Genomic DNA, 25,068 nt, shown 5'->3' with positions numbered 1-25,068 from the left:
TCTTGTCAAATGGAGAGCTGAGTTTGGCCAACTCTGAAACTTCCTACTCAGACCCCATCTTTGTTCGGGTCTTCAACTCTCTTGCTAACTCCGAGACTTGAATGCATGATTCTATCTACCTCTTTAAGGTATCTCATATTTGATGCACTATTTGCAAATATAATATCACATTCAATCTCGATAAAACCCCGGTGAAGCAAGTGGCGTACCTTCCTTTTACAGATGAATAAACTGAGAATGCAGAGAGCTGAAGCACTGGTCCCAGGGTTATAGTGTGTCCTTGTGGAGCACTGCATTGCCCCGGCACCCCTCAGGCATAATAAACAGAGGCTCCAGATTCCCAGCCTTTCCTGTCCAGAGGAATTGTATTCTGGCACATTTATGCAAATGTTAGAGCCAGAATCTCAGGGAGGGGTGGGGAGAGGCAGGGAAGAACGAGGTCAAGAAATATCTGAAGGCATTTCTCCCAGGAACCCCTGGCCAGTGTCTATGAGCCTAGCCCTTCTGTGGTATGAACGAAATTTTCCCTTACCCTAATAGTTTTAACATCACTGTACCCCGATCTCCTGTGGGGATTTGTAACACAAAAACTTCGTTTCTGAATCCGTTATACCAAATGCCTTTAGGGTAAAAAAAAAAAAGTGCATACGTGTGCACATGCGTACACACGCATGCAACAAAAGCACACACGTATTTCATAGCTCGTGGGAAAACCACACCAATTTATCCATCAAGTGCATGTAATTGTCACATGGTATCGATTACACGTATCAAGTAGAAAATTGAAAAAGATATGGCTTTAAAAAAACAAGTTTAGGGGCACCTGGGTAGCGCAGTCGTTAAGCATCTGCCTTCGGCTCAGGGCGTGATCCCGGCGTTCCGGGATCGAGTCCCACATCGGGCTCCTCCGCTGGGAGCCTGCTTCTTCCTCTCCCACTCCCCCTGCTTGTGTTCCCTCTCTCGCTGGCTGTCTCTCTGTCAAATAAATAAAATCTAAAAAAAAAAAAAAACAAGTTTAAACAAAAAAGAAAAAGGCAAGAAAGGTAGAACCTGAAAATGCTTAAATGCTCATTCAGACAGGAGATTAGGTCAGTCTCCAGACCCACCGGCAAGAAGTGAGCCAGGTCTGGGGCGAGGAGGATTGACGGGAATCGCCCAGTTCTCATAGTTTCCAGCTATGAATTTTCCTTCGGGCGATCATAAAGCGGCTTAGAATCTCTGACTGACTTGTTCTTAATCAAATTATCAAGTGGGTAAATTTTGTCTTGGGAAAATTTTCTCAGATCGTTTCTGATGTTCATTCATTCATTCATTCATTCAAGAAGCATGAGTTGGTTTCCGCTATGAGCCAGGCAGTGCGTTAAGGGCTATGAGAGAAAGACTGAGAGAGCTAATCCAGGAGAGAGATGGGACCTTGCCATACGTAACAGAAGCAACAGCAACCATTTGTTAAGTGCTCCCCATGTACCATTAATTATTCCATTAATAAGCACAAATATCCTATGAGTCCAGTTGTTATTATCTCTACCATGGAAGTCAGGAGTTCACCCAGCACCACGCTCGCTTCCCTCTGCCCCCGGGGCCCAGACTTCGCCTGCTAATGCTCGATCCCAGTGCTGTTTTGTACACACACAATGCGAGCCACGAGTGTAATTTAAAATTTTCTAGTAGTCACATTTGGAAAGACATAAGAAGAAACAGATGAAACTAATTTTAATTATGTATTTCATTTAACCGAATATATTGGAAAATACTGTCCTACCGACATGTAATAAGGACAAAAACTACTCATGAGATATTTTACAATTTTTTTCATCTTCAAAGCCCAGGGCATGTTTAACATTTACAGAACATCCCAGTTTGGACAGGTCACATCTCAAGGGCTCCGTGGCCACCTGAGGCTGACGGTGGCCATATTGGATGGTGCAACTCTACCCCTTTCTCGGGCGAGCGCGTTGGTACCCATAGCTGGCAGGGTAAGGCAAGTGTCAGCCTCTCAGTAGGCATAAGGAGCTGAGTACTCCGGCATGGTTGGAGACACCAGGAAACAAAGTCTTCATGGAGAAAGTGACATTTGAGCCAAACCTTGAAGACAAGGAGGGAGTGGATGAGAACAGGAGAGAGGTCATGCCAAGCTGGGTGAGCAACATGAGAGAGACTGGAAGAGGCAGGTGTAGACAGGAAGAACAACACCAGTTCACACTGCCCGGCACATAGGATCCTGGGAAGCAGCATTTTTGCACCTTCTTACCATGCCCTATGGCGAGAGATATTTCATACATATTTATCCACATACGTGTATACACACGTACACAGATATGCACGTACATCTACATATATTCACATATGTATGTACACACTCAGATATCTTCTAGTCTATTAAATTCCCTTCTATTATAATTTTGTGATGCTGGCTGTGATCCACCAGCTTGATTTCATGGCCACTCTGGCCTGGAACTCGCAAAGCCTACAGAGGAGGACATGCCCCACCCACATCTCCAGCGCCTATTTCCCCTCTTCTACTCACTCCTGCATTAGCTCAGTGCAAGTGAGTTGAGGGAACTGACCCACCCCTGGCTCCAGGACTAGGCACACAACTCCAGCGTAGCCCACCAGACCACCAGACCACTGCATCTGGTGGCCTGACTGATTGAGACAATCATATGGCCAAACAGAGCCAATTAGAGCTAATCCCACGATTTTGTCCTGCAATGATCAGGGCAAGGAAGAGCCTGTTATGCTACACTTCGGAGATGACAGGAGACCCTGGTTGCAGAGGGCCTGCTGAGAGGGAATCTAAACAAGAGGAAAAGCAGATGCAAAAGTGGAGAAGCCAAGTATTGTTTGAGTGTCTTGATCACACTGTGCCTGAAACCTCACCCCAAATCTACCATGGGAATTTTAAATTATATGAGCCAATAAATTTCCATTGTTTCCTTAATCCCAGTTAGGTTGAATTTTCTGTCACTTAAAACCTACAGAACCTAATTGATAAAATCCCCATACATGTCACTGCAGACACTCGGTGACTTTTTATTGCCTGCTTTGACAAAGCTCCAGGCATTTTTCTTCTGAGCCATTCCCTGTCCTTTACAATGTTCCTCCCCTCTTGTCTCCAGTTCTGAATCCTTTTCTTTACGGGTTTTTTTATCATAGCACAAGTGTCTTCACCTGGCTATTTCCCCCGGGCACATTTGCATTTTTTTTTTTTAATTTATTCATTTGACAGAAAGAGAGACAGCCAGCGAGACAGGGAACACAAGCAGGGGGAGTGGGAGAGGAAGAAGCAGGCTCCCAGCAGAGCAGGGAGCCCCATGCAGGGCTCCATCCCAGGACCCTGGGATCATGCCCTGAGCCCTGAGCCGAATGGAAGGCACTTAATGACTGAGTCACCCAGGCACCCCTCCCAGACACATTTGCATTTTTAATCTCACTTCTAAGTGTGATCTAAAAGGCTTGGAATTTCAGCAAGTCAGGGAGATATTGAAGAACAAGGATTCACCTGGTATCTGCTCTGAAAGAGTGTAAACCCAATTCCACATACAGGGCCTGGGTAGTTTTGTTTTGTTTTTAATTAATTTAAAAGTCCCACTTTTGGGGTGCCTGGCTGGCTCAGCTGGAAGAGCGTGAGACTCTTGGTCTCAGGGTCATGGGTTCAAGCCCCACTTTGGGGGTAGAGATTACTAAAATAAATAAATAAACTTATTAAAAATTTTTAAATAAATAAACAAAAGTCCCACTTTTGTTGTGGTTATTGTTGTTGCTAAGTGATGAGTTATTTCTTGAAACTCCAAGCTGCCTTCTGGGTCTGTGACTTTCCAGAACTCTGTACCTTAATTGGCAACTAAGCGCCCAAAGAGGTATCCCGTGAATCCTCGGTTACTTATAGGAAAATGTGAACCCTTCAAAAATAAGTGCCCTGCCAACATTTCTGAGCTGCGAAAGGTGGTGCCCAGAACTGTCAAATGTCAAAAATAATTACCAGGCAGAATGTTACTCACACATCTAGCAGTCATGATCAAAACTGATCCTTCCTGCCTTCATCTGTCTGGACAAAGTTACGGAGGAAAGCTGCCCAGCCCAGTGCCTCGAGGCCTCATAGATTTGGAAAGGGTGAGTCCCCAGCCTAATTCTGGAATATTCCCTTTAGCTGTTGGGGTAATTTTACGCACCCACTGCTCAGTTCCTGTTTTCATTTGTTTGTTTTTCTATACACACGTACAATTTTTCATAAGGGCACAGATTGATGGTGTACTTACCGGGATTCTTTAACTTTCCATTGTAAAATAAAATATAATACAGGTGCAGAAAAAGTATTCAAAGCAAATATAAATAGTAATGAATTATTATAACCATGCTAGTCAAGAAATAGAACTCTGCAGCCCCCTTAGAAATCCCTGTCATATGCTCCATCCCAGCCACTCCCCATCTCTGAAAGGTAATCACTATCAGGACTTCCGGCTAATCTTTACCTTGGGTTTCTTTATCGTCTTATCACCCAAGTGTGAAATCCTAGACACTGTAGCTTGGTCTTGCCCATATTTTTAAAAATCTGAAAAGTCTTCATTTCTTCTCCTCAGAGGTTCCCCCTCCATCTTTTTATTTTCCTTACAGATTATCTATCAAAGAACCCAGCTGGCTGTGTTTAAGGGGGAGAGGGGTTCCCAGTATCTACTATGTCCATTGCCCCCCATGCCTTCCTCCATCTGCCTCACGCAGAGCCCATGGCTTCCCTTGTCTGCTCCACACCAGCTAGCTTGAGCTAACAACCACTCCAGTGTTTCCCTCCGTGCCTGGAGATCATACGCAGGTGGTTTCTTTGAAAGGAGAGCCCGGGAAGCAGGAGTGAGGGAGCAGAGAGTGAGACAGGGCAGAGGAAAGATGATGTCATGGAGCTGGTTACCACTATGGGCACTGCAGAGGCACAGAAATCATAGGAAGGCCACAGGGACGTGACTTGAGGCACAAGGAGGCTTCCAGAACCTCTCCCTCTCCTTCCCAAAGATGTCTCCAACTTTCCTGCCTTTATAATGCAACTCTTGGCTTCCCCCCACTACACTTTAATCTGAGCCTAAAATCAGCCTACCATCTTTCAAAGCCCCGCCTTGAATAACACCTTTGGGAGGCAGCATATGGAGGAAGAACATGGACTTTGGGGGCCAACGTGCTGGCGAGACCTGGCTCAGCTCTTCCTGCTGCATCAGACACTCAGACGGCTCCTCCAGGGTCTCCGAGTGGCAAACCCCGTCCCAGAGCACAGACACTGGCAGTCTGGCTTGGCCAGAGCCTCTGCTAAAGACAAGAACTCCCCACCCCATCCCCGACCCCACACCAAAGGGCTTGATGAAGCAAACGGCCAGAATGTTCCAAAGCTCTGCTTCTGTAGAGACAAGAAAACACCTGCAGAAAAGAAAGCAACAGAGGGTCAGAAGTCACAAAACAGGCTTTGCTAAACAGATAAAGCTGGTCTTCTGCACAATCCTTTAGCCATGTCTTCTGTCCCCCAAACCACCCCCCACCCAATCAGTCTTCCCGAAACCCTCTCTGTAGTTGCTGTCACCCAGGTCAGAGGGAGATTGAATCACCCAATCAGAGCACCCACTAGGTCTGCACCAAAGTCAAATTGCTTCCAGAATCGACTAGAAGATGAAACTTTTTCCCTCCAGAGAAAAACAAAGCAGAGAGAAGGCGGGAAGTATTCCCCCACACGCATGAAAAGGGAAACGTCTGGATTTGACAACCTGGAGACAATTCAGGTATGCGCCACTGTGGTCAGCGGAACGTATAAATGTCATTTCCCATCTGCCTCTGAGGCTAAAATATCAAAACTGACACCACCTCATGGCTTGAGAGCCATTCCCTGCAAAATGACAACAAATAATTTTATCATAAACAAGTTAGCGCAAAAGTCCTCCCTTCTTAATTTAATTTCAGGAGAAAGGATGCTAATCCTTTAATTATGCAGCCCGTTGATCTGTCAAACTGACTTTCTCTGCTAAAAAGTATTTTGCTATCACAGAGCCTGCTGATAAGTATCTGCTCAAAGAATTATAGTGTTACAGAAAAATTCCCTTGTTAAAATAAAAGAAAAAAAGCAAAGAGGAGAAAATGTAATCCTTTTAAGAAAGCAAGTACTATACGGACCCGACTGTCAGCTGCCACCCCCCTCGTGCCTGCTGAAGGAGCTGCAGACCGAGGCCAAGGGAACAGGGTCTCCGTGCTAGCCAGCCTGCAGTGTATTTCCAAAAGGTGTAATTCTGAAAGGGTGCTTGAGGACTTGCTTGAACAAGAGCAACAAATAAAATCCCAGATCTAGCTGAGAAATCATCCGCTCAGAGACCTGAAGAAGGAGCGCCTCGGGGCGAGACTAACGTTGGGTGGAAGACCCGATATCAGCCCTGGAGAGGGGCAGCGGTGCTTCGGGGCAAGTGCAGGAAGGAGCTGGGCCAGGAGGCCCAGCTGGGCCAAGTGGGGGCTGTATGATGTTGCCCAAAGCTCAGACAGAACCTGATGAAAGTCATTTTCCCAAAACGGGAATAGCAACTTGTACGTCACAAGATTGCTGTTGGGATTAATGCGATAGGACATAGGAAAGCACTTCAGCAAGCCTAAAGCAAGCGTGTGATCGGAGCGGCATATTAGCTGGTTGCTGCAGTGGGTTGCATTTAGGGGCACGCAGAGACCAGCTGCCCGATTTCAGCCCACTTCCCACACTACCAGGCTGCCCCAAGTCCTATGGGAAATCCAAGCACAGCCAAATAATTTGACTCCAACAGTCTGCTTATAGTCAAATACATTCTAAAACTAAAAAAATAAAAAATAAAAAAAAATAAACTTCCAGTCACTTAATTTACAACAAAAGAGCCAAGACTATATACCATAGGGAAAGGACGGTCTCTTCAGTAAGTAGTGTTGGGAAAACTGGACTGCCACATACAAAAGAATGAAACTGAACCAATCTCTTACACCATACATAGAAATTACTCAAAATGGATTAAATCTTGTATGTAAAACCTAAAATCACAGAACTCCTGGAAGAAAACATAGGCTCCTTGACATAGGTTTCTTGACATTGGTCTTGGCATTGACTCTTTGGATCTGACACCAAAAGCAAAGACGACTAAAGCAAAAATAAAGAAATAGGAGTATATCGACCTAAAAAGCTTCTGCACAGCAAAGGGAATCCTCCACAGAATATAGGCAACCTCCTGAGTGAGAGAAAATGTTTGCAAATCATATATCTGATAAGGGGTCAATATCCAAAATACATAAGGAGCTCATACAACGGAATAGAAAAAACAAACCAAAAAATCTGACTTAAACATGGGCAGAGAATCTGAACAGACATTTTGCCAAAGAAGACGCACAAATGGATAACGGGTACATGAAAAGATGTGCAGCCCCACTCATCATCAGGGAAATGCAGGTCAAAACCACAATGAGATAGCACCTCGCACCTGTTAGCATGACTGTTGTCAAGAAGACAAGACATGGGGCACTTGGGTGGCTCAGTCGGTTAAGCGTCCGATTCTTGGTTTCGGCTCGGGTCATGATCCGAAGGTCATGAGATCGAGCCCCATGTCAGCTTCCATGCTCAGCATGGAGTCTTCTTGTCCCTCTCCCTCTGCTCCTCCCCCCGCTCAGGTGCTCGCACACACTCTCTCTCTCAAATAAATAAATAAAATCTTTAAAAATAAATATGTAAATAATAATAAAAATAATTAAAAGAAGACAAGGGGTGCCTGGGTGGCGCAGTCGTTAAGCATCTGCCTTCGGCTCAGGGCATGATCCTGGTGTTATGGGATCGAGCCCCACATCGGGCTCCTCTGCTATGAGCCTGCTTCTTCCTCTCCCCCTCCCCCTGCTTGTGTTCCCTCTCTCGCTGGCTGTCTGTCTCTGTTAAATAAATAAATAAAATCTTTAAAAAAAAAAAAGAGGACAAGACATAACAAGCATTGGTGAGGGTGTGGAGAAAAGGGAACCCTCGAGCACTGCCAGGTGGGAATGCAAACTGGTGCAGCCACTGTGGAAAGCAATATGGAGGTTCCTCAAAAATTTAAAAATGGAACTCTCATAAGATCCGACAATTCTACTTCTGTATATTTATTTATTATCCTCTCCCACTCCCCACCCCCACAAAAGGAAAACACTAATTTGAAAAAATATATGCAGTCCCATATTCACTGTAACATTATCTACAATAGCCAAGATACGGAAACAACCTAAATGTTCATCAATGGATGAATGAATAAAGAAATATGGCGTCTATACCTATATATGAATATTAGTCAGCCATAAAAAAGAAGGAAATCCTGCCACTTGTGACAACATCAATGGACCTTGAGGTCGTTATGCTAAGTGAAATAACTCAGATAAGGAAAGATAAATCCTGTATGATCTCACTTAGTTGGGGAATCTAAGAAAAACAAAACCCACACATACCCACACACAAAAACAAAAACAAGCTTGTAGATACAGAGAACAGACTGGCGGTTGTCAGAGGTGGAGGTGGGGGGTTGGCAAAATGTGTGAAGGGGCCAAAAGGTACAACCTTCCAGTTATACAATGAACAAGTCCTGGGAATATAATACACAGCATGGCAACTACAGTTCACAATATGCATTGCTATTTGAAAGTTGCTAAGAGAGTAGATCTTAGAAGTTCTCATCACAAGGAAAACGTCTGTAACAATGTTAACTAGACTTATTGTATCATTTTGCAATATACGCAAATATCAGGTCACTAAGTTGTGTACCTGAAACTAATAAAACATATGTGAATTATATCTCAATTTTTAAAAATTTGACAAAGAGCCAACTCCTCCCCCTACAAATTAACCCTTTCTAATACTAGAGCCAAGGAGACAGAAAGAGGCCAATGGGATAGAATAAGGGGTCCAGAAGAAAAGATGAAGTTGGCATTTCAAATCAGTGAGTAAAAGATAGTACTAGGAAACCTGGCTAGGCAGAAAAAAAACAAAAAACACTCAATTAATACATCATTTCTTGAATTAAATTGATTCTAAATGGGTTGAAGACCTAAGTTTAAAAACGAAACCCATAGAATGTACCAGAAAAGCATAACCACATATGCATTGAGGGTATCTAAGCATGATGAAAAAACAGACTCCAAAAAACAAACAAACAAACAAACAAAAACAAACAACAAACCAAACAAACTCCATAAAAGAAATATTGCTAAATTTGACTACCAACAAGAAATTCAGTGTGGCGACAAGGATGCCCACTCTCGCCACTATTATTCAACATAGTACTAGAAGTCCTTGCAACAGCAATCAGACGACAAAAAGGGATCAAAGGTATTCAAATCAGCAAAGAAGAAGTCAAAATGTCTCTCTTTGCAGATGACATGATACTCTATATGGAAAACCCAAAAGAAGCCACTCCCAAACTATTAGAAGTTATAGAGCAATTCAGTAACATGGCGGGATACAAAATCTATGCTCAGAAATCAGTTGCATTTCTGTACACGAATAACGAGACCGAAGAAAGAGAAATTAGGGAATCCATCCCATTTACAATAGCACCAAAAACCATACGTTACCTCGGAATTAACTTAACCAGAGACGTAAAGGACCTATATTCTAGAAACTATAAATCACTCTTGAAAGACATTGAGGAAGACATAAAAAGATGGAAAGATATTCCATGCTCATGGATCGGAAGAATTAACATAGTTAAAATGTCCATGCTACCCAGAGCAATCTACACTTTCAATGCTATCCCGATCAAAATACCGAGGACATTTTTCAAAGAACTGGAACAAATAGTCCTTAAATTTGTATGGAAACAGAAAAGGCCCTGAATCTCCAAGGAACTGTTGAAAAGGAAAAACAAAGCTGGGGGCATCACAATGCCGGATTTCGAGCTGTACTACAAAGCTGTGATCACAAAGACAGCATGGTACTGGCACAAAAACAGACACATAGACCAATGGAACAGAATAGAGAGCCCAGAAATGGACCCTCGGCTCTTTGGGCAACTAATCTTTGATAAAGCAAGAAAAAACATCCGGTGGGAAAAAGACAGTCTCTTCAATAAATGGTGCTGGGAAAATTGGACAGCTACATGCAAAAGAATGAAACTTGACCACTATCTCACACCATACACAAAAATAAACTCCAAATGGATAAAAGACCTCGATGTGAGACAGGAATCCATCAAAATTCTAGAGGAGAACATAGGCAGCAACCTCTACGACATCGGCCAAAGCAACCTTTTTCATGATACATCCCCAAAGGCAAGAGAAACAAAAGATAAAATGAATTTATGGGACTTCATCAAGATTAAAAGTTTCTGCACAGCCAAGGAAGCAGTCAGAAAAACTAAGAGGCAGCCCACGGAATGGGAGAATATGTTTGCAAATGACACTATAGATAAAGGACTGGTATCCAAGATCTACAAAGAACTTCTCAAACTCAATACATGAGAAACAAATAAACAAATCAAAAAATGGGCAGAAGATATGAACAGACACTTTTCCAATGAAGACATACAAATGGCTAACAGACACATGAAAAAATGTTCAAAACCATTAGCCATCAAGGAAATTCAAATCAAAACCACACTGAGATACCACCTTACGCCAGTTAGAATGGCAAAAATAGACAAGGCAAGAAACAACAATTGTTGGAGAGGATGTGGAGAAAGGGGATCCCTCCTACATTGTTGGTGGGAATGCAAGTTGGTACAGCCACTCTGGAAAACCGTGTGGAGGTCCCTTAAAAAGTTAAAAATTGAGCTACCCTATGATCCAGCCATTGCACTACTGGGTGTTTACCCCCAAGATACAGACATAGTAAAGAGAAGGGCCATATGCACCCCAATGTTCATAGCAGCAATGTCCACAATAGCTAAATCGTGGAAGGAGCCGAGATGCCCTGCAACAGATGACTGGATTAAGAAGTTGTGGTCCATATATACAATGGAATATTACTCAGCTATCAGAAAGAACGAGTTCTCAACATTTGCTACAACATGGACGGCACTGGAGGAGATAATGCTAAGTGAAATAAGTCAAGCAGAGAAAGACAATTATCATATGATTTCTCTCATCTATGGAACATAAGAACTAGGAAGATCGGTAGGGGAAGAAAGGGATAAAGAAAGGGGGGTAATCAGAAGGGGGAATGAAACATGAGAGACTATGGACTCTGAGAAACAAACTGAGGGCCACAGAGGGGAGGGGGGTGGGGGAATGGGATAGGCCGGTGGTGGGTGGTGGGGAGGGCACGTGTTGCATGGTGCACTGTGTGTTATACGCAACTAATGAATCATGGAGCTTTACATCGGAAACCGGGGATGTACTGTATGGTGACTAACATAATATAATAAAAAATCATTATAAAAAAAAAAAAAGAAATTCAGTGTGGGGATACAGATCTATTTTATATAGATAGGTATATGTATAGATACATAGACATTCTCCCAAAACAATAGAAACAATCAATGAAGATTTTTTTAAGTTGTAACATACTGTAACAGACAGAAAATTTGAATAAAGAACACTCTTCACAGTAAGAAAAACCTGGATGATCCAATAGGGAAAAAATGTACAAAGAGGCTAAAGATATTGTCCAAAGAAAAAGAAACCCAAAGAGGCAGTTCATACATGAAAGATCTCAAACTCACTCACAGTAATGAAATTCATATGAAAACAGACATACATTGCCACTTTTGCCTTCCTTATAACAAAAGGAAGTTTAATTATATGCGGCCTTTGTAAGGAGGGTGGGATGAGAGACCAAGGATAACCTTTATTGGAGAACATCATTTTGGAGGACCATTTGGGGATATCTATCAAAAATTTCAACGTGGGGCGCCTGGGTGGCACAGCGGTTAAGCATCTGCCTTCGGCTCAGGGCGTGATCCCGGCGTTATGGGATCGAGCCCCACATCAGGCTCCTCCGCTATGAGCCTGCTTCTTCCTCTCCCACTCCCCCTGCTTGTGTTCCCTCTCTCGCTGGCTGTCTCTGTCTGTGTCGAATAAATAAAATAAAATAAAATCTTTAAAAAAAAAATTTCAACGTGCATACCCAGCAATTATGTTTCCAGAAAAGTATCTTTCCCTCAGGTGTGTACAAATTACAAGCACAAAAACGCTGCAACCAGTGCAATGTTTGCTTGCAAGAAAGGGGAGCCCTAAGTGCCCATCATCAGGAGATCAGTCAAATAAGGTATGAAGTATTCATACGATGGAATAATAAAGCTGCTGTAAAAAGAATAACAGACAGCTAATTATACTGCTCTGAAGAAAAAGTCCATATTTTGTCAACCTACCAAAGTCTATTTTGCAGAATAGGATTCATTCAACTAACCCCAAAGTATCCACATGCATACATATTCTTACAGATACAGAGAAAAGTCTATAACGTTACACATAGGGCATGAGATTCAGATATTGCGAAGGGAAAAGCCTTCTAATTTGGTACTTCGTTCCAATGTATACGCCGTGTGAAATTTTTAACATGAGCTTATATTATTTTTATAATATGAAAAGGGAAAAACATACCGTCTTATTCTGCATACACAAACCCCAACAAGAATAAATGTAGAACGTTCTCAAAAACAAATTAGATATCTTTGTGTTCCATCCTGACTATGACACTCTCTTGAACAGCATGGGTTTGAAAGACATAGGTCCACGTATACGTGGATTTTTCTCAATAAATAGAGTACAGTACTGTAAATGTATTTCCTCTTTTTGATGACTTTCTTAATAACGCTGTCTTTTTTTCTAGCTTACTTTATCGTAAGAATACAGTCTATAATAATATCACAAACCAGAACGTGTTAATCGACTGTGTTCTCGGTAAGGCTTCCAGCCAAGAGGGGGCTATTAGTAGTTAAGTTTTTAATGGAGTCAAGAGTTACCCATGGGGGGCACCTGGGTGGCTCAGTTGGTTAAGCATCTGCCTTCGGCTCAGGTCATGATCCTAGGGTCCTGGGATCAAGCCCTGCATCGGGCTCCCTGCTCAGCAGGAAGCCTGCTTCTTCCTCTCCCTCCGCCCTTCCTCCCAGCTTGTGCTCTCTCTCACTCTGCTCTCTCTCTCTCATAAGTAAATGACATCTTAAAAAAAAAAAAAAAGGATTATCCGTGGATTTTGAACTGCACAAGGGGCCAGCTATATATAAATTTTTTACTCAGGGACCTGAAGAACATAAAAACCAGCTAGATACATTCTTGAAACCTCCAGAAATTTTTAAGCATAAATATATGCAGGCAGCCTGTAGTTTTCCTTAGGTATAAGTGCTTCCTAATTTTATTAATGTATTTATGAATACCTACCTCTACCTCACTGCAAGCAGAATTTGAGATTTATTGAAATGTGCGTAAATAATTCTATAAGATTAAAATAAGTGAGAAAACCCAAACAGAAGGAAGATCAGGGCAAGAAAATTAAATGAAGTTAGAAATAGCCTTAGTAGGGGGGAAACATATGGTCCAGCAGGCATCCTGGCATCTAACTAGGGTGGGTGTCCTAACATCTCTGCAAAGAGAGAAATACAAGTTCCTGACTTCACAGCATCCGTAAGACCGAGGCAAACCACTTACTTGTAAGGATTCCAGATATTCAGGCAGGTGAGGCCTGAGAGAAGTTTCTTTCATGAGTCTTTGTAAACATAAATTAATTAATTAATTAATTAATCCATGAGTCTTTGTAATAGATAAATAAATAAATAAACAAACAAATAAATAAATCACAGCTACATTAACGGGGTTCTCAAGAAAACCCTACAGAAACAAGTGTTCAGGGGCGCCTGGGTGGCACAGCGGTTGGGCGTCTGCCTTCGGCTCAGGGCGTGATCCCGGCGTTATGGGATCGAGCCCCACATCAGGTTCCTCCGCTGTGAGCCTGCTTCTTCCTTTCCCACTCCCCCTGCTTGTGTTCCCTCTCTCGCTGGCTGTCTCTGTCTCTGTCGAATAAATAAATAAAATCTTAAAAAAACAAAGAAAAAGAAAGAAAGAAACGAGTGTTCATAGAGCAGTATGTATTTCGGTTATGGAAAACGGCATGGGGGAAAGAAGATACTATCGCTCCTTCCTTTCTAGTATGGGACCTTCTTGGAAACGAGCAAAAAACAAAAACCAGACATTAATGCGCCTCCTTCATAATCCTGATACGCAATTTAGATCACGAAAGTCACAAAGAATGCTAATGACAAAACACTGTTTGCCAGCCCGCTACCCCCTAGCAGAGTGTCCGGTACAGAGCGAGCATTCGACGGAAGCGTCAAGATGTGATAACTCGGCCTTCACGCCGACGTTCTGGAACAACCCGCCCTTCTGCTGTTTTCCATGATGCTTTCATCAACGATACACTGGACGGCAAAACGGGAAAATACACAAGAGAAGCTTGGAATTTCTTTCAAAACATACTCCTTCCTTTCTCTGCTTGCCCTCGGAGTTGGGAGGTGGATACGGAGCCATTAAGAGATAAGTTTTCTGGCACGAGACCAGGAACAGTTCAAAAGGTGCTATTGTACAACTGTCAGCTCGCGGAACTGAGCGACACAACTCCTAAGAATGATATGGGAAACCTGTGATTTAGTCAGCGGCAGCCTCGTTCCCCGCAGTTCCTACACAGAGAGTTCTCCATCCATCAGGGTGTCAGGTGCATATTTCATAAAGCGGGGGTGGGGGGGGGTAACGCTTAGGGGTTAGGGCAAAAGTTGACAGCAGGAGCTGTGGTTTACCACAGCTCCCTGGTTGGAGACTTCGTGCTGGCGGTGGCTACACAGCCTCTCACCCTTAAAAATAAAAAAGTAGGGACTCCTGGGTGGGTCAGTCGGTTAAGCATCTGCCTTCGGCTCCCAGGGTCCTGGGATCGAGTCTGGCTCCCTGCTGAGCGGGGAGTCTGCTTCTCCCTCTGCCCCTCCCCCCCACTCGCGTGCACACGCTCTCTCTCAAATAAATAAATAAATAAAATCTTATTTTAAAAATTAAAAATTAAAAAGGAGATCCACCGGCCTTTTGGTGGAATCCCCAGAGGACTGACATAAACTGACTTGCTTGTCCTCTCTTCACTCTCTGCCACAAAACTCAGTCTATGACAGTCAGGTGTCTGCTGCAAAGAACAAGCTTTGCATTCGCGCATTAGCCCGGCTGCCCTTCCAGAATGCAGTGCGTGTGTTGGAACAGGAGGGGTGGCTGCAGGGGAGACGCAAGGCAAACCAGCAAGTACCCACGACTAACCCAACCTTCCCACCAGCTCTGGGAACACTGAAGTATTCAAGCAGCTCCTGTCTTGTCTTTGTGAAGCCATCCGACCCACAGCCTGGAAGACACACAGCCCCCCGGGGCTGCACGAGTTGAAAGGGGGTGCCACAGGCTCACCTATTCCTCATTTTCCTGCTTCTTTCCTTCCCAGCCAGACCGCACGGCCACGCTTTCTCTTTCCTTTGGATCTCCATCATCGGCCAAGCGTCCCGAATAAGGGGACGGTCACTCATAAAGGCTTACTGACCAAGACGGTCCAGTCTGAGCAGCCGATTGAACACATCAGAGGACGCCAGACAGCCCAACTGAAATAGAAATTGATCCTATTTTTAAAGACATCCGAAGAACAAAATCCCACGTTTGATTCTATCATCCAACCCAAAACCTTGGACTGAAAGGTCAAAGTCCCAAAATTCCATCACCAAATTAGGAAAGTATGCACATGAGGAAACCCAAAGGGGGCTGGAGAACGTAATAAGAATTAGCACCCTTTCTCCAGTAGATTAAAGCCGGCGTGGCTATTCCTTTATGGACAGACAGCGGCCAGTACCAAAGAGGCACTCTGAAAATAATCACACAGAGAATGAGGTGTCAGGGGAGGGGCTGAGACCAGGAGAGTGCAGGGGGCAGTCTCAGGGCTCTTGTACGAAACGGCGCCCTCCTCCCTTCACCAGAGACCTGAGAGAAATTCCCTTGCCAGGCCACCGTGGTGTCCCTGCCACCAAACAAATGACAGATGCCCCAAGAAAGTTCCTTCTGCAAACAGTATCTCTTGCTAGGCATAAACACCTCCTTTCAAAGCTTGAAATTTATTAGCACCCGAATGATGTTTATGACCCTGTGGCTTGTGATCCTGTCATGGATTCTATCAACCAGGGAGACTGGATTAGCTCATGGACCCAGGCATTTATGGCTCTGAATTGAGCCACTGTTCAAAGAACGCTGAGGACAGATGGAATTGATCTACCGGCAGGTGGATGAGTGTGGCTGGAGCGGGAAGGGTCCCGTGCTGGCTGAAAGAAGACCCAGGACCAAGGAGAGAACGCAAAATAATAGAACAGAAATTCCCACCACAGCCAGCCACCAGCCAGAAGCCAGAACTATGAGAAGTGAGCTACCCGGGCAGGAAAAGCAACCAAACGTTAAGGCAATATCACAGCCATCGAGAAAAAAACAGCAAGCTCTTTGCATTGAAATAAAATGCAAAGATGAATAAATATCAGTGGAATTCATTCCTCAAGGAATGTTCTGAGTTATCTATATACAAACACAAGAGGGAGGAATTTCTTACATTGTGGTTTGGTTTGGTTTTGATTTTTTTTAATTTTTAAAAACCTAGAGACGTACGCATTTTGAAAATGCAGTTTCGACATCCGCGGACTTTACCAGAACACTTCAAGAGAAAATCAGACGTTGGATAAACACTGAAGGTTACTCACTCGGTTAGGAGTTCAGGGAGAGAGAAAAAAAAAGCAGAGAACCCACTGAAACTTATTGACATTCTAAACCCCAGAACTATTAGTCACTCTGGTGTTTTGTCATCTTCGATAGTAGTTCCTAATTTTTGTTAACTGTGGTTCACTGTTACAGAACGACACAAGGTGAGAGTGGCAAAGAAGATATTTAAATTATAATCTTTGGTCTTTATCTTTGGGCCCTATCTCTGGATCAGGAGTCATTATTTTGGGGTTTCTAGAAAGCCCTTTCTAAGAGAGACTTCTAGTTTTTTTCCCGGGTGGCAAAACTCTGAAAGGTCAAACCAATCCTGACCAGCATTTCAGAGCATTAAGTCTCCTGAGAAAGTAGACTACACCCTTATTTACATATATTTGGATATTATTCAATAAATGGTAAGCAAAACACTGTGCTGTGTCTCAGGGCAAAAAAGATCAAGGGTCTGGTCCCTCCAGTTTTGGGGGAGCTTACTCCCTTATTAGGAGGCAAGACATTTGTCCAAATAACTAAAACCCACGCAAACACAGAAGGTACAACGGAGTCAATGTACTCACTGTGTATCTATTTCCTTATACACACTTATTGATGAGAAATGTACGCCTTGTGTGCGTGCACGCATGTGTGAGTATGTGTGTCTGTATGTACGTGCACCTTGTCTCAGAGTCTCCGTCAGTGGCATGTGTGCCCCTCAGTTAGCTTGCCCACGGGCTGTCCCCACTGTCGCAGATCGCAGGAAGCCAGTCGGGGGTTGCTCATCAATTCTTGAGCTATAATAATCTTTCCAAAAATTCTCTCGTTGTCTGATTCTTTTTTTTTTAAGATTTTACTTATTTACTTTTGAGAGAGAAAGCAAGGGGGAGGGGCAGAGGGGGACGGAGACGGACAAGTAGACTCCACGCTGAATGTGGAGCTTGATTCAGGGCTCGATCTCATGACCCTGAGATCATGACCTGAGCCGAAATCAAGTTGGGCTGCTCAACCAACCGATGGAGCCACCCAGGCGCCCCTCACTCTCTGATTCTTATCTTTCCCCAAACTTACCCCAGGCCTAACCAATAGGAAACGAATGAATGGTATTTACTAAAAGGTTTCCCTTTACACTTTCCCTTACATATGTTTTCACCTTCAGAATTCCAACGATATTAACAAGTCCTACATCTGAATGTTATAGGATGAGGACAAATATCAAGATAGGCCCAATTACTCATGTCCGGGTTGACTATCTATCACTCTATATCAGCCACACAACTTCTCAAGTCTGTTTTACAATTTTTTAAAGATTTTATTTATTGATTTGACACAGAGAGCACAAGCGGGGGTAGGGGGGGAAAGAGGCAGACTCCCCGCTGAGCAGGGAGCCTGATGTGGGGCTCTATCCCAGGACCCCAAGATCATGACCTGAGCCAAAGGCAGACACTTAACCAACTGAGCCACGCAGGTGCCCCAGCTTTACATTTTAAAACAGCATTCTGGGGGGAAAATCAACCATCATTATGACATGAGATACCCTTTTGAAATCTGGATTCTGTCAAAACTTTGGACAGTAATCTAAATAGTTAAGGAGAGGGATACCTGGTTGATTAAGCGTCCCACTCTTGATTTCCACTCGGTTCATGATCTCAGGGTTATGGGATCGAGCTCCCCCATTGAGCTCTCCTCTGATCAGGGAGTCTGCTTGAGATTCTCTCTCTCTCCCTCTGCCCATCTCCTCCACCCTCACACCCCTCTCTCTCTCTCTCTCTCTCTCTCTCTCTCTCTGGGGAAAAAAAAAAAAAGGTTAAATAGTTAAGGGGAAAGAATGTTGCCTTTATAAACTGGGTAATTGGCCAGATTACCAGCAGGTCCTTGCTGAATGGCCACCGGGTGCATATTCATATCGAAAGACATCCCCAGTCCTTGCCCTTAGACAACTAGTGAGCATATCTATGTGGAGTCACTGAATTACCTCCCTGTGTCCCCAGTTCCCTACCTCTCTGTCCTACTGGAGACCTGGTCTTGGTTTCTCAGGACGGTGCTGGTCTCTGCAGGGCAGGGGTCTTCCCCTGGAAGGACAAGAAGGCCACCCAAGGTAGGGGTGTGAGCAGAGCTGGTGAAGCCAAGGTCCTCTGGGGAGTTGGTTTGCCCACAGCAAAGTACTGAGCCTATTTGTGCCCACATTTCCCATTTGTAAAACAAGGTAGTTATAACCTCCCGACCTTATATGGCTTTTGGGAAGCTTCATTAGTGTTTGTAAATCACTTCAAAGACGGGAGTGATGGCTCATTGCTGCTGGCAGGTGAGAGATCTCTGGCCCAAGCCCTCTGTTGCCAGAGTGTCCCAGTAGCTTGGTTCATCTTAGATGAGGGAGAAAACGTAATGCCCTTCCCTTTCCCTCCTCCTACGAACATGGGATATCCAAATGGAAACCTAGCAGCCCTTTTGCCCTAAATTTCTGTGCTCTCAAGAGCTTTACACGTTTTCATCACAACTCAGAAAACATTAACATTTTTAGATGCAAGAACTTAAAATTAACATCTTTATAAAATTCCACAACTGCTATGGAATTATCATTGATAATTATCTTGTGCAACAACTTCTGCCCATGTTATGTGCAAAAGGGTATTTCTAAGAATTCAAAACCATATGCAGCCTCTCTTCTAATGTGTCTGACATCTAAACCAGTTAATCTTCTTTTAAAAGAGAAAAAATGCATTTAAAAGGAAAAAAAACACATTTTTAAGGTGCAGATAAAACACATACATACACATGTAGAATGAACTTTTCGATATATTCTTATATGTTTAAAAAATGCAGAAGTGGGGGGCAGCTGGCTGGCTCAGTTGGTAGAGCATGTGACTCTTGATCTCAGGCTCATGACTTCGAGCCCCACACTGGGCCTAGAGCCTACCTTCTTAAAAAAGAAATTTTTAGGGGCACCTGGGTGGCTCAGTCGTTAAGCATCTGCCTTCGGCTCAGGGCGTGATCCCGGTGTTCTGGGACCGAGCCCCACATCAGGCTCCTCCACTATGAGCCTGCTTCTTCTTCTCCCACTCCCCCTGCTTGTGCTCCCTCTCTCGCTGGCTGTCTCTATCTCTGTCAAATAAATAATAATAAAAAAAAGAAATTTTTAAAAAAGCAAATAGGTACACTTTTTTTAAAAACTTATTTGAGTATTAAAAATGTCCCACAAGAATCACATTTTAAGAATGGGCATTAATTTACTTTTATTGCTTTTTTCAAAAAAATCGTGAAAGTTTTTTAAATCAACTTTAAAAGTCATTTTGACTTAAATGGTTATCAGTAGGGTCCTCGCTACATAAATTACGGTAAATCCAGTGTATGGGCGTGGCAGGGATGAAATTTTAGATATGTTCCTAATTTTAAAAAAACAAAATATAGGGGCATCTGGGTGACTCAGTCGGTTAAGCCAGGTCTGCCGTCAGCTCAGGTCATGATCCCAGGGTCCTGGAATCGAGCTCCAAGTCGGGCTCTGAGCAGGGAGCCTGCTTCTCCCTCTCCCTCTGCCTGCTGCTCCCCCTGCTGTGCTCTCTCTCTCTGTGTCAAATAAATAAATAAAATCTTTAAATAAATAAATAAACAAACTACAGATTAGACCTTATCACAAGGTATCACTTGTGTTTAAAAACAGATAGATGATAGATAGATGATAGATAGATGATAGATGATAGATAGATAGATAGATAGATAGATAGATAGATAGATGATAGTTGGATGGATGGACAGACAGATGTGGAATGTGTGTGTGTGTGTGTGTGCATGTGCATATGTATACATAATAGGTGCTCTCTAGAAGAATACAGGAAAAATGGTAACAGTAGGTGCTTAAAAACCATTTATCAAAAAATAAATAAATTGACTTCACTCTGATATCTTGTCTATTCTAATTAAATAGGTTTCTTTAATGTGACACTTTTAAAAACCTTTACTAACTGCCCATTACAAATTCAATGAGGTAAGTTAGTGCACAGCATTTCCCAGTCCACTGCCGTCATGTACTTTGACTGAACAGCTATAACTGCCTCGTGATATTACGGCGAACGGGGGAAGAAGACAAATGTTGGGGGACATTAAGGCAGAAGGTAGAGGAGGCTTGTTTGTTCACTGTTCATCCTTTTCAGTGGTGAAAAGTCAGGATAACGAGAGGTTCTCAGTGTCCCACTTCTGAATCCCAAGGATCTCTTTTTTTTTTTTTTTAAAGATTTTATTTATTTATGTGACAGACAGCCAGCGAGAGAGGGAACACAAGCAGGGGGAGTGGGAGAGGAAGAAGCAGGCTCCCAGCGGAGGAGCCTGATGTGGGGCTCGATCCCAGTATGCCGGGATCACACCCTGAGCCGAAGGCAGACGCTTTAACGACTGCGCCCCCCAGGCGTCCCCCAAGGAACTCTTTAAAGCTCAGCAGTGTTTCAACCATCACAGTGATCCGAAAGAGTCTGGAATTCTAACACCGGCTGTCAGACAAACCCCAAGCCGTGGGAACACAAAATCTTTCATTAGTTTTCTGTCCAACGCTCTAAGCAGCTCCATGACTCTGCTTGGCGGAATACCCACTAGCAAATAACACGGCGCTCCTCCCTCCCCCTCCTGCTCTCCTCCCACTGGGCCATAACGTGTTTTTAAAGGATTGTTTTGGAAAGGCTGTTCCCAGGTTTGCCGTGTACTGGCCAGGGTTTAACCTCAAGTTTCTAGAACTCTGGGACTCTTCATGGAAGCCACAATGACAGTCCAACTGGAAGTCCGGAGTTCTGGGCAAGAAAACCACAAACTCTGTCTAGGCATTTGATCAGCCAGGTCCTGCCTTTGAAAGGTGACCCTCCGAGACCCAGGACAGGTTGGCATGTCCAATGCAGCCTAGCTCTTCTGGCTGAAACTCTCAGGAGCTACGACCCGTCTGGCCCAGAGCGAGCTCTGGATACACGCATACCCTCCTACAATTTTCATTTTCAGCTCACCAATAACTTATTCCACACTGAGTTAATGTCCACTGAGGCAGCCAACCAGATTCTCTTCAAACCAGTTCATAAACTGTTCTCAGCCCTTGATAACCCTTAGCTTGCCTCTGTGTTTTTCTTTTCTTCGAAAAAAAACAAAAACAAAATTTATCTAAAAATAACCCTTTTCCTTATTAAATATTTTTTCAAGTCACAAAAATAATAAAGAAATTTTTAAGTAGATATTTCTTTCAAATTTCCACAGGATGCACGAAGAAAAAGCTATCCAACACGTCCACGTGCGTCTTGCGTGACATCGTCCGGGCACATACACGTGTGTACAGCTGGGTGGAGGGATGGGTTCATTGGCAATTGCTGGGAGAGCTTTTGTTTTACAAACTAAGATAATCCTGTTCCCATCACTTCTGATACTTTCTTTTTTTCACTGTATAGCAATTGTCTCTACAAGTCAGTAGAGCAAGTTCTAACCCCTCATTCTTATTTCTTCTTTAGACATATGTGTATTCGCACATTAATCTTGCATAAATGGAATTATGTCATATCTGACAGAGATCTCTTAGCGCAGTCTTTTTTTTTCTTTTTCACTGCCCCCAGCTCCCTAACTTTAATTACTCAGTATCCTTAACGCTATTGTCTTTATTTTCCTCTATGCTCGTATCATCATAGACACACAGACATGTACACACACGTGGAATTTTGTTGGCCCATGTTTATTGTACAAGTGGGGCCATTTTATTCGGACTTCTCTGCATCCCTAATTTTCTTATTCTGCAATACCTCGTCAGCTGTGGTGGCTCTAATATGTTATTTTTTTTTTTAAGATTTTATTTATTTATTCGACAGAGATAGAGACAGCCAGCCAGAGAGGGAACACAAGCAGGGGGAGTGGGAGAGGAAGAAGCAGGCTCCCAGCGGAGGAGCCTGATGTGGGGCTCGATCCCATAACGCCGGGATCACGCCCTGAGCCGAAGGCAGACGCTTAACCGCTGTGCCACCCAGGCGCCCCTCTAATATGTTATTTTTAATACTTAAAAATATAACTTGGTAAAGTGATACCGATTAATTAGCTTTTCCCCTACAGCTCTTTATTTCTAGCTTGTATTTGTTTGTTTGTGATTTTGCTTTTTTCTTTACTAACCATGCTGCAATAAACAACCTTGTAAATATAACTTTCCATGTTGATGCTTTAATTTCCTTTTTTTTTTAGAGTGAGAGAGCGTGTGCACACGAGCAGGAGGAAGGGGCAGAGGGAGAGAAAGAATATTAAGCAGTCTCCACGCTCAGCACAGAGCCTCACTCAGGGCCCAATCTCATGAGCCTGAGATCATGACTTAAGCCAAAATCAAGAGTAGGATGTTAAACCAGTTGAGCCGCCCAAGCACCCCAATGCTTGAATTTCTACGGAATATAGTTACAAGAGCCGACTGCTAGCTTGGAAATTGTGTATTTTTAAATTTTAATACATTGTTTTAATGGCTAAATTCATTAGATGTTCCATGGTCTTTTCCATAAACACGGTGTTGATTCACCTTGCTACTAGCTGTGCATAATTATTCCAGTCTTTTAAATTTTGCCAGTGTTATGTCATTGTTATGTGCATCTGTATTTTCCTAATTATCAGTGGATTGGGGCATCTTTTCATAACTCTTTAATCACGTTGATTCACTCATCTATGAAGTGTCATTATTTGTACTGGGGGGTTGTCGTTTCCTATGTTGCCTCTTAAGTGAGACACATATGAGGTGAACAGGAGACAGGGGGATTTCACAGCCAAGGTCAAGAATAACCGCCAGGGGACGATCACTAATAACACTGTATTGTATATGTCAGAGCTGCCAAGAGAGTAGATCTTAAAAGTTCTCATCACAAGAAAAAATCGTAACTGTGTGTGGTGGTGAATGTTAACTAGTCTTATTGTGGTGATCATTTCACAGTATACATACATGTCGAATAATTATGTTGACCAACTGAAACTAAAATAATTGATACATGTCAATTATAGCTCAATAAAAGAAAAGAAGGAAAGAAAGAATAACTGGGAGGAAACCGTACAAGGAAAAGAGCTAAGAATTGAGAATTGCAGTCAATTTTGCCGAAAGGTCAGTGATAACTAGAAAGGAGCTCTACTTTGCATGTAGATCTGAGGGTAAGCATTAGGACGCTCTCTTTTTTCAGTGGGGGATCAAGCCTACTCTCCCAAGTTCTCAAGGGCTGAGTTGACCTAAACTGTGGAGGCAGTGTGGTGGGAGCAAAGAGGACAGAAAACAAAGTGGGGCGGGAAAGAGCAGTAGCATGTGGTCAGGGCCTGCCTTGGGCCAGTTACTGGAAGAGGCATTTTGTAGACATGTTCTCATTTATTCCTTGCAATGAACCTATGAGATGAGCTAAACCATCATCTCTATGGAGTCTCAGAGATACCAAGTAACTTGTCTTACATCGTTCAGTTGGTGAGGGGCGGACCTAGAAGTCTGGTGCAGGTCTGTCTCACTCCCACATCTGTGCTTTTCCCAAAGGGAAGATGCTAGTGGGAACCTGGACCACGTGTCATGTCGTGCACAGAAAAGTCGGGTAGATGGAAGGTTCCATCACCACCCTCCTGGGAAGCCTTGTTTGTAGCTTTGAGTTCTATAGATTATTAAGAACACCTTCATTCTTCTAGTCAACACCACCCTCATGTGGTCGGCGAACTCTAATTTGGCAATTCAGCTACACACAGAGTTTCTGGTCTTCCGTAATTATTAACTCTCTCTTGTGAGCATTATGCTGAGTGAGATAAATCAGACAGAGAGAGACAAATACCGTATGACACCACTTACACGTGGAATCGAAACTTGTAAAAACAAAGGATGGTGGTTGCTAGGGCCTGGGCGTGGGGTAACTAGGGAGATGTCGTTGAAGGGTATGAACTTATAATTAGTAGATCAATAAGTCCTGGAGATCGAATGTCCAGCAGAGCGATTATACCAACAATACTTTATGATAACCCTCAAAGCTGCTAAGAGACTAGATCTTGGGGTGCCTGGGTGGCGCAGTCGTTAAGCGTCTGCCTTCGGCTCAGGGCGTGATCCCAGCGTTATGGGATCGAGCCCCACATCAGGCTCCTCCGCTATGAGCCTGCTTCTTCCTCTCCCACTCCCCCTGCTTGTGTTCCCTCTCTCGCTGGCTGTCTCTCTCTCTGCCAAATAAATAAATAAAATTAAAAAAAAAAAAGAGAGACTAGATCTTAACTGTTCTCACCACAAAAACAAAACAAACAAAACAACCCTGATAATTATGTGATGGGATAGAGGCTCCAGCGTTTAGTTAACGCTAAGGTGGTAATCATATTGCAAAATATAAATGATCAAATCAACACGTACTCCTCAGATTTGCCTTGAACAATGTCATATGTCAATTATATCTCAACTTAAAAAAAAAAAAA

Source organism: Ursus americanus, chromosome 34, assembly GCF_024610735.1.
Source record: "Ursus americanus isolate L20-20 chromosome 34, mUrsAme1.1.p, whole genome shotgun sequence".
NCBI lineage: Eukaryota > Metazoa > Chordata > Mammalia > Carnivora > Ursidae > Ursus > Ursus americanus.
This window is presented reverse-complemented; position numbering follows the sequence as displayed.